The 8470-nt window shown below is 56.9% G+C and overlaps 1 long non-coding RNA gene across 1 annotated transcript; it reads right to left on the bottom strand.

Annotated features, from left to right (window-relative positions):
* Positions 1–548: 548 nt before the first annotated feature.
* On the bottom strand, positions 549–2893 carry LOC123478721 (uncharacterized). The gene is made up of 4 exons (XR_006654019.2): positions 2777–2893; positions 2553–2651; positions 1694–2413; positions 549–1002 (listed from the first exon to the last, which is right to left on the bottom strand). It is a non-coding gene; the product is annotated as an uncharacterized lncRNA (long non-coding RNA).
* Positions 2894–8470: the final 5577 nt, after the last annotated feature.

Consider the following 8470-nt stretch of genomic DNA (forward strand, 5'->3'; position numbering starts at 1 on the left):
GGTGCCATCCAGTGATGTTGGGGGAGAGAGCACGGAGGAGGAAACCCAGTCAGCCTCTGCCACTGCCTGTTCTGCTCAGATGAGACCCGATTCCATTTTGCACACAAACCTTTATATCTGTGACTGAGTCTAGTTGGGAATTTCACCCCCCACCCCTGGGCACCAAAACACCCCTGCCCACAGACAGAAGGCTCTCGAGGTGACGCAGACCATGGGGCATAGGTTCAGGGCAGACCTTGGTCTCTTGCCTCCTGAGTGGGTGCTCTTGGGGTTAGAGTGTGTACCAGACTCATACCTGTTCTGTCCCTGAGAGAGCAGGTGGACGAGGCAGGTGACAGGTGGGCTTGGACTGAGACCCTGGGGGCCCTGAGTGTTCTGTGACCTTAAACGTGCCTCTTTACCTCGTCCTCCCCTTCCATTCTGTAATCCGAGGCGGAGGGCCAATGGTAGACATTTTCGTTCTAACGTGGTCTCGTGCGGTTCCAGGGGAATCGCATTAAGAAGACAGTGAAAATTGATCATCTACTTTATTTCATATGATTTTGCCAACACATCCTGTTCAAAATTTTTTTAAAAATCCTCATTGTCAGCCTGGTTCCCATGGAAACGCACATATTTGAGAGTTCAGCCACTCTGCTTCATTAGGCTCGTTATTATTAAATCATGATCATTAGGGCTGGAAATCAGTTATAACCCCATGTACTGGGCAGGCGCGGGCATGCCATTTTCTGCGCGTGGACGGAAGGCCGGCACGTCCCCGAGCCGGCACCCCTGCTCAGCCTCGCTGGGGCCGCAGACTCCAAAGCAGACGTTCCCATCTGCACGAGGGGCAAGGACGACCTCACTCACTCCTGGGTCCGAGCGCTCGCGTGGGCGCCGGGCCTGGCCCTCTGCTGCTGGAGTCCCGGGCAGGTGTCGGTGTGCAGTTGTCACTCAGAGCAGCAGTGAACAAGTGGTAACGCAAGAACGCGCTCTGTGCTTCACGTCCTTGCAGCTGGGGACCTGTAGGGAGGTATGTTCTTCCCGGACGTTGCCCCTCCCCTCCCCCTGTGACGGTGCCTTAATTTTGTGTTCATAATGTACTTAATTTCCTCATAATTTCCCCACGCGGCGATGTGTCCCTCGCTGCACGTTGCTTAGAGCTGCCTACTTTTGAAGTCTCGGTAAGTGGCCTGTACCGCAGGCCGCCTGCTTTCCGGCCCAGGTTCGTGCCTGGGCTGCAGCCCACGGGTGGCGGCGTGTGGCTCGCACACCATGGTCTCCTTGCTCACGGGAGGATACTATTTTGCTTTTTTTTCATTGCTCTATTCTATCACTTTAATATTATATACAGCTAACGATTTCTGTACATTATAAGTTTTAAACATTCTCCGAATACGGAGCTCTAATACGTAGAAGGCTGAACTGTGAGCTGGTTAATTTCTGCAGCGTTCCTTTGGAAGCCAAAGATTGGACAGCTGGAGTTCCTGCCGGCCCCTCCTTCATGCCCTCGCCCCGCCTCCCCCGTTAGACACTTTCCTCCCCTACACTGACGCTGACTGGAGGTCAAAGCCTCAGCAATACCAACGACGTCCTTTGACGTCAACCTAAAGCTGAGTTTCCTTAGTTACAACGATCATGTCATTTGTCCTGCGTCTCCTCTGTCCCCTTCCCTGATTTTAGTGACTGAAACCGCCCCCCGCCTCGGGCTCACCTGGGAAGCGGCAGGACCGTTACCAGCGAGGGGCTGGAGGAGGCGGCACCCCCGCAGGAGGTCTCGAAGTGTGCTCTGCGGTGCCCGGAGCGTTCTGTGAGTGGGTGCTGGAGATCATCAAGACCTCCACGGATCCAAACAGGCCGCAGAGATGCCATAGCAACAAACGAACAGTAATCGCCGCTGTGCAGGCTACTTCCTCAGCAACAGGCTCCTGCAGCCAGCGTGCAGGCCGTGTCCTTAGCAGGAGCCCGGGCCAGGTTGGCCACCACTGTCCATGAGGAGGCGCTGCAGACCCAGACTGGGGTGGGGGCGGGGGCTTGGCAGCCGGGCCCAGGGGGAAATGGGGATGTGCTCTCTCCTTTCCCTATCTCCACTCCCCACCCGTGTACCCCCTGACACCTCTTCAACGTCAACAGAGATGTCGTCCTTCTTGGCATCCCACACGCCAAGCCAGTTCACCCAATAAGTCACCTGGTAAGAGTTTGCTCGGAAGATGCCACCTGTGGCCCTGAAGTTCTTCCCTTGATGCACGTAGAGCGCCAGCCAGTGCAGCAGAGGAGGCTGGGGGCGGGCGGCATGCACGGGGTCCGTCTCTCCAAGACTGCAGTGAGAGCGCCCCGCCGAGACCCATGCTCCCTTGGCCTGGGGGAGTCTGGGAAGGCTCGTACAAATGTGCTGTTCTCCCTGTTGTTTTTGGGAAGGGGCAGCCCTGCTTCCCTGCAGCAGAGGTGAGAAAGGATTCTCAGGGCATGTGGGCTGCCACTGTTACTGGAAGTGTCACTCTCAATAATGACCTCAGGAAGGTGCCTATGCAAGGAGGAAAGACCCCCTTTCCCAGGAAGCCCTCCGGCCTTACCATCCAGAGGACGTGGATGCCCACATTAGGGGACATTGGTGGTGGGCAGGCTGTGGAGGACGGAGACTTCCCCACAGGGTCTCGGATGGCGTGTCCCTTCTGGAAGGAGAGACAGAGGAAGAGCAGAGGGCTGGAGTGGGGGCAGGAACCCTTGGGGGTGGCGGCGGCCCCACCCCCTGTGTCTGGAGGCTGAAGCAGCCCTGTATCCCCAGTCGGCTAGGCACCTGCTGTCCCTGGGCCTTCGTAGTGGAGTATTACTTCGTAGGCGCTGGGTGACGGTGGAGCTTTTCTCTCCTTCACCATCTCTGAAAGGTGATCTGGATGCTGGAGGTTTGCGCCCAGGCATCTCAAACTCAGTTTGTTTCCATGGTTACAAAACACGGTGCTCTCCTGACCCATAATGCACCGGAGGCAGGGGCTGCCTGGTAACGACTAGAGGGTTTTCCAGATGTGCAGACCTGCTCGCCCTGCCGGGATGTCGGGGAGGCGGGGCCTCCAGCACGTGCAAGCTGGCAGCCCCAGCTTTGATTGGAGTACCCCGTGGGAGCCAAGTAAAGGGTGTTCGTGCAATCAATCACAAATGGACCTCCTCCCCCTGGGGAACGCAGACATCAGGGGAAGGCTGGAATGTAGGGCAGTGTTGGCCATTGCCGCGGGGCCCCAGGGGGCTCCTGTGCCCCTTAAGCCACCAGGAGAGAGGAAACCCTGTCAGGGGGGCTGCTGTGGTGGCGAGGGCCAGGCAGCAGGTGGCAGACCTCTGGACGTAAGTGCTTTTCTTACACACCCTGGACGGCGACTGCCGGTCCCGCATCTGTGCGAGAAGCCACCCTCCTGGGTTCTCGGAGGGCATCACCCAGACGGGTCAGGTTTACAGCAGCAGGTATCATGCACTCGACACATGCTAGTTACTCTTCTTGTCACTAGGATTTCAAAAAGCCTTCAATCCTGTGACGCCAACCAGTGCCCCGAGTGCTGGAGCCCAGGGTATGTGTGGTGGGATTTAGGACTGATGAACGGATGGTTACCAATGACGGTGGTGGTGGCAGTGGCGGGGATAAAGCCATCACGACGTTGAAAACGTGGAGCCCTTCAGATAATTGCGCCTGTGCTTGCTCTACACAATGACGCATCCAAGTGGTGGTCCTGGAGCGCTCACAGGAGTTCAGGTCTGGGCGTGGCCTCAGCCCAGGTGTGCGTCCCCGGAGACTGAGCCTATGTGTGTCTAGTAAAGGGGGGTGACAGTGACCCCGCCCCGGGCTGCTGGAAGTGCTGAGTGGGCTGAAGGCACCTGGGACTCAGGCCTGCGCCAGTTCTCCAGGACACACGCAGCCCAGGACACAGCCAAACGCTGCCTCATTCCCCACCCCTCCCCACCTCTGTCCCGGGAGCTCCTCCTTCCCGCCGCCTCCAGGAAACCTCGGGGTGGTCCTCCTGACACCCCCCGCCCCCTGGGGTTGTGCCCAGCGCGTGGCTCTTATGTTTCCTTACTGCTTTAGGTGTCTCCCAGGAAGGGCCAGCTTTTCCTCTTGGCCCACGGGGCCCCCTGGGAATTAGGCTACACCCTCTCACGATTCGCTAGTTGTACGGGGGCTACAGGTTGATGGAATGAAGCTGGCGGAAAGGAAGATGAGGGATTTGCAGTTTGGCTGGACACGCTTTCCAAGGGCTCTTCCCTTGGATGGACGTCTCCCCCTGGTCCCATTCCTTCCAGAATCCACGTCCTCTCCTCTGTCCTCTGTCACTTGCTGTCTGCGGGGAGACGAGGACTGCAGCTGTGGGAGACCACCCAGTTCAGGGAGGATGCTGGACTCTGCTCAACACTAAATCTATTTTATAACCTTTGCATGCCTTTCATCTGGAATCTCCAACTTCCTTAAAAGGAAAAGAATTTCATTCCTGGCTGGTGGCATTGGTAATGGCCAAAGGCTTTACCTCGAGAAGACACAGTCCCTTCCTACCCATAAAAGAATTGTCCCGAGACCTCTGCCTACAGTCCACTTTGCCAAGTGCAAAACCTGAGGACGAGGGCTTTCTTCACATCAGATGATGGAGGAGGGTTTAGACGCCACAGCACCTGCTTCTGTTCCACTTCCTGGGAGAAGGGGCTTCACTTCTTGAAACAGCTGCTCGGCCACGTCCCCTGGGAAGGAAGGGGCCATCGGGCCTGCACGTTTGCTTCAGGAGCAAGCACCACCAGTTGCTGCTGTGCGTGACCCTCGCTGCCCGACGGGAGGGACTCTGCTAATCTCCGCTTGGCACCAAACTTCCAGGAAGAGAGTCTATGTCATGTGCCTCGAGAGTGTGACACAGCCAGAGGTGGTGGGCTGGCATTTGACCCGAGGCATCAGGCAGGAGTGTCTGCTTTGTCCCTGTGATGTTCTGCCCTGGGGTCAGCCCCACACTGGCTCGGGGGAAAAAGTCTCAGTAGGAAATGAGGAACATTTGGGGTATTTGAGTAACAGTTGGGACAACTGCACATTCATGTTCCCTGACCAACCAACTAGACATAAATATGTTTCAAAGCAGAAAAAAAAGTCCAGAATGCAAAAAGGCATTGCTCTTATTTAGGTAAATCTACGGGGAGGTATACAGCACAGGAAAAAAATCCCAGATCGTGACAGCAGTATCGACAGCTCCAAGAAAGTCCCCGTCACCGTGTTGAACTGCCCCTTCTAAGTACAGCCTGTCTGTCCTTTCCCACTCTTTTGGGAAAAAATATTCGTCCCTCCTCTCCTTACAATGTGTTTTCAGAAGCAACTGATTTTCCATGGGGCCCGCAGGTGAAATATTCCCCGGGAGGGTAACCATGACTGCCCTGGCACTTCAGCGCAAGGGGACGTCGGTGGGCAAGCGGAGTATTTCCAGGACGGGTGTTGGTAAGCGCCTTAGACTTCGATTGTATTTCCTGTACTGCCGGGCTGCCTCGCACTCAGTGGTGTGAGTGTGATACGGAAACCGGCCAGCTTTATGGCTCAGCCCGGTGTGCCACCACGCCAGGAAGGCCGCAGCCTGTGGCCAGCCCCCCGACAGTGGGCGAGACCGGTGCAGGGCGCACCCTGCACTCGGGACGTCCCCTTGCTCATGCGAAAGACACTCGGTTCTCCCTTTTCAAGTCAAGCGACTGGTGGTCTAGCGAGGTAATGAGTGGAGAGAGCACAAAGTAAACACAACAGGATAATACGAATCCACGAACCTGTCGATCGATCTTTTGAATATGTTCCAAATTAAGGAACAGAGGTAATATTTAATTTGGGGCTCCAAAAGATTTAAAGTCTTACTTTCTCTCGCTGCGCCTTTTTTCCAACAGCTCTAGACGTTTTGGATGTCTTTGCCCAAACTTGGCGGCCACGCACCGTCGTCGGGGTTGGGGCAGAACGCTCTGCTCCGACGTGCCCTTGTGCGGGTCTACCTCGTCTGCGTGACCGGGGCCTTTACTGGGACTCAGGGGAGTGGCGTGCCCTCCCGGCTTGGGAGGTCCTGTTCCTGGCCGCCCCCAGCTTCTCGGGGTGGTTGGCAGCCCCTGGTCATCCTTGGCTCCAGCCTCTGCCTCTGTAGCCCGACGGCGTTTTCTCTGTGTGTTTTGATTTCTGTCCCCATTAAACAGCGACTTCCCCCTCCCCCGTCTCCGGTGCCCACCCTCTGCTGTCTGTCTCTATGAACTGGCCCCTCGCAGCGCTGCAGAGCCGTGGAGTGATGCAGCCTTCGTCTTGCGGTGGCTGGCTCACCTCACTCAGCATGATGTCCTCGAGCAGGTGTGAGGACTTCCTTCCCTTTTCAAGCTGGATCATATTCTGTTGTTCGAGTGACTCTCAGACACCGGAGTTTGCGAACTGCTGCCTATACCACAACTGCAGCCCTGGGAGGGGTGGCCAGGCTCCACCCAGCAGGCAGCTGGGGACAGTCACCCACCTACTCTCAGTTCTCACCATTCCTCTGCAAGGTCACGACTGGGCTCAGTGTCTCCATCTGACCAAAGAGGAGGCACTTCGGGAAGGTCCAGGGAGTTCTCCAGAGTGAAACAGGCGGTCAGTGCCTGTCTGTCTGAGTCCCTGCCAGAGTGTGACCCTGGAGAGCAGACCCAGCTCTCTGTCCAGCCCCAACTTCACGCTCGTGGCGCCCCACACTGGGCCACTTGGGAGGGGTTCCAGGAGCTCGTGAATGGACCACAGGCTTCGGGTCACCCAAATCGAGGTGCAAATCCAGCTCGACTCTGGCACCTGCTTCAGGACAAGTAGTCCCTACTGAGTCCTGCTGTCCTCGTCTCTAATATTGGTAAAGTAGTAGAATTCGCTCCAAAGGACGATTTGAGAGTTAAAACCAGATAACGTGTACGTGGTACTGAACACAGTGTCCAGAAGTAGCAAGGAATAAGAGTGAGGCGTGGCCCAGCCGTAGGTTGCAGTTTCGTGCAGCTGTTAAAAATCGTGTTTACACTTGCTGTTTACAAACTTGCTTAATGCACAAGGGAAATTTTATGCTGTGCTGCATTTTAAAAGTTTCCAAAATTATGTACATTGTGTGATTTCAGTTATGCTTCAAAAAAAAAAAAAAAAAAGGAATGAAGACCCGGGAGACACATGACAGTACGAATAGTGGGTGTACCTGGGTAATGGGGCTGTGCACAACCATTTTCCTTTCTGCTCCGATACTGTGTGTCTCCCGGGATGCCACGACTGTGTTACAATGATAAATATAATAAACCAAAACTGTAACAATGCAAATGTACACTAATCAAGCTTTCTTCCCGTCTCATGGTGGTCCCCAGCCCGGCTGCATGGGGAACCCCTGGGGCCGTCACCGTGGTGGCGGGGGCTGCGCCCACATCGCAGCCTTGGCGCTGACGGTCAGTGCAGCTGCGGTCTCCCTGGTACTGTCTGTGGCCTGGAGTGTTGCTCTTCCTTCGAGTCCAAGCACAGACTCCGCTCCAGGATCAGAGTTTCTCAGCTGAGCATGTCACTGACATGAATTACCAGGACCCGGGCAAACAGGAGGTGTCTCGATAACCCTTCATCTCCGCGCTGGTAACCAACTTCGTCCCAGTTTCAACCTGTTTGTTTCATCGTTTCTCCTTGCTGCCGCCCCCCCGCTGTTTCTGACACGCGGGGAACAGCAAGGTAAAGACACACTGCGAGGACGCTGAGGGGCTGCGGGGCAGTTCTCTGCCGGGATGCGCAGGGACCGACCCTGGGACACCTGGGGCCCGAGGAGCAGAGACAAGTGGCAGCTCCCTGACCGCCCCGGAGAGAACTGTCTGCCCGGGATGGTCTGGCTCCACCCCGTGATCCTCTGGTGGGCCCGGTGCACCTGCCATCTGAGACTGCCCGCGGGAGGGCCCGATGGGACAGCCACGTGTGTGTGCGCCCGCCTGTGGGTGTTGGGCCCCATCGTCTCTCCTTCCCTCTGGGTTGCTTCTGCCTGTTCCCTTCCCTCCCTGCACCTGCAGCCTCTCTCCTGACTTCACAGACCTCCTGTGGGGGATGTTGCCATTGGTGATGAGCACCAGGCACAGCTCAGTGCTACTGCTTCCCTGGAAAGGTCGCTAATGTGCGTCTGTCTCTCTCTTTGGGGCTCTTCCCTGACGACTGTCCAGGTGCCTCTCCTGGCCTGTGCTCTGTCCCTCCCATCTCAGATCTGTCTAGTTACCTCCTGTGGGTGACGGCCGGGCCCGCCAGAGGGCTCCTCACAGACTCAAGGAGCCCGCCAGGCAGGGGAACCCACCGGGCCCTCTGGGACGGAGGATCTAGGACTGAGGCCATCTGGTCCCGAGACCTCTCCGGCACACCCACCTTCTCCACTGCCTCTGCAGGCCCAGCCGCGGACCCACCAGAGGGCCGAGCCTCCACGGGGACCGCCAGGCGTGCGGGGGGCTCAAGGACAAAGAGGCAGGACTGGCGGGGCTTCCACGCTTCCTGACACTC

The sequence above is a fragment of the Desmodus rotundus genome, chromosome 10 (assembly GCF_022682495.2).
Source record: "Desmodus rotundus isolate HL8 chromosome 10, HLdesRot8A.1, whole genome shotgun sequence".
Classification (NCBI taxonomy): Eukaryota; Metazoa; Chordata; class Mammalia; order Chiroptera; family Phyllostomidae; genus Desmodus; species Desmodus rotundus.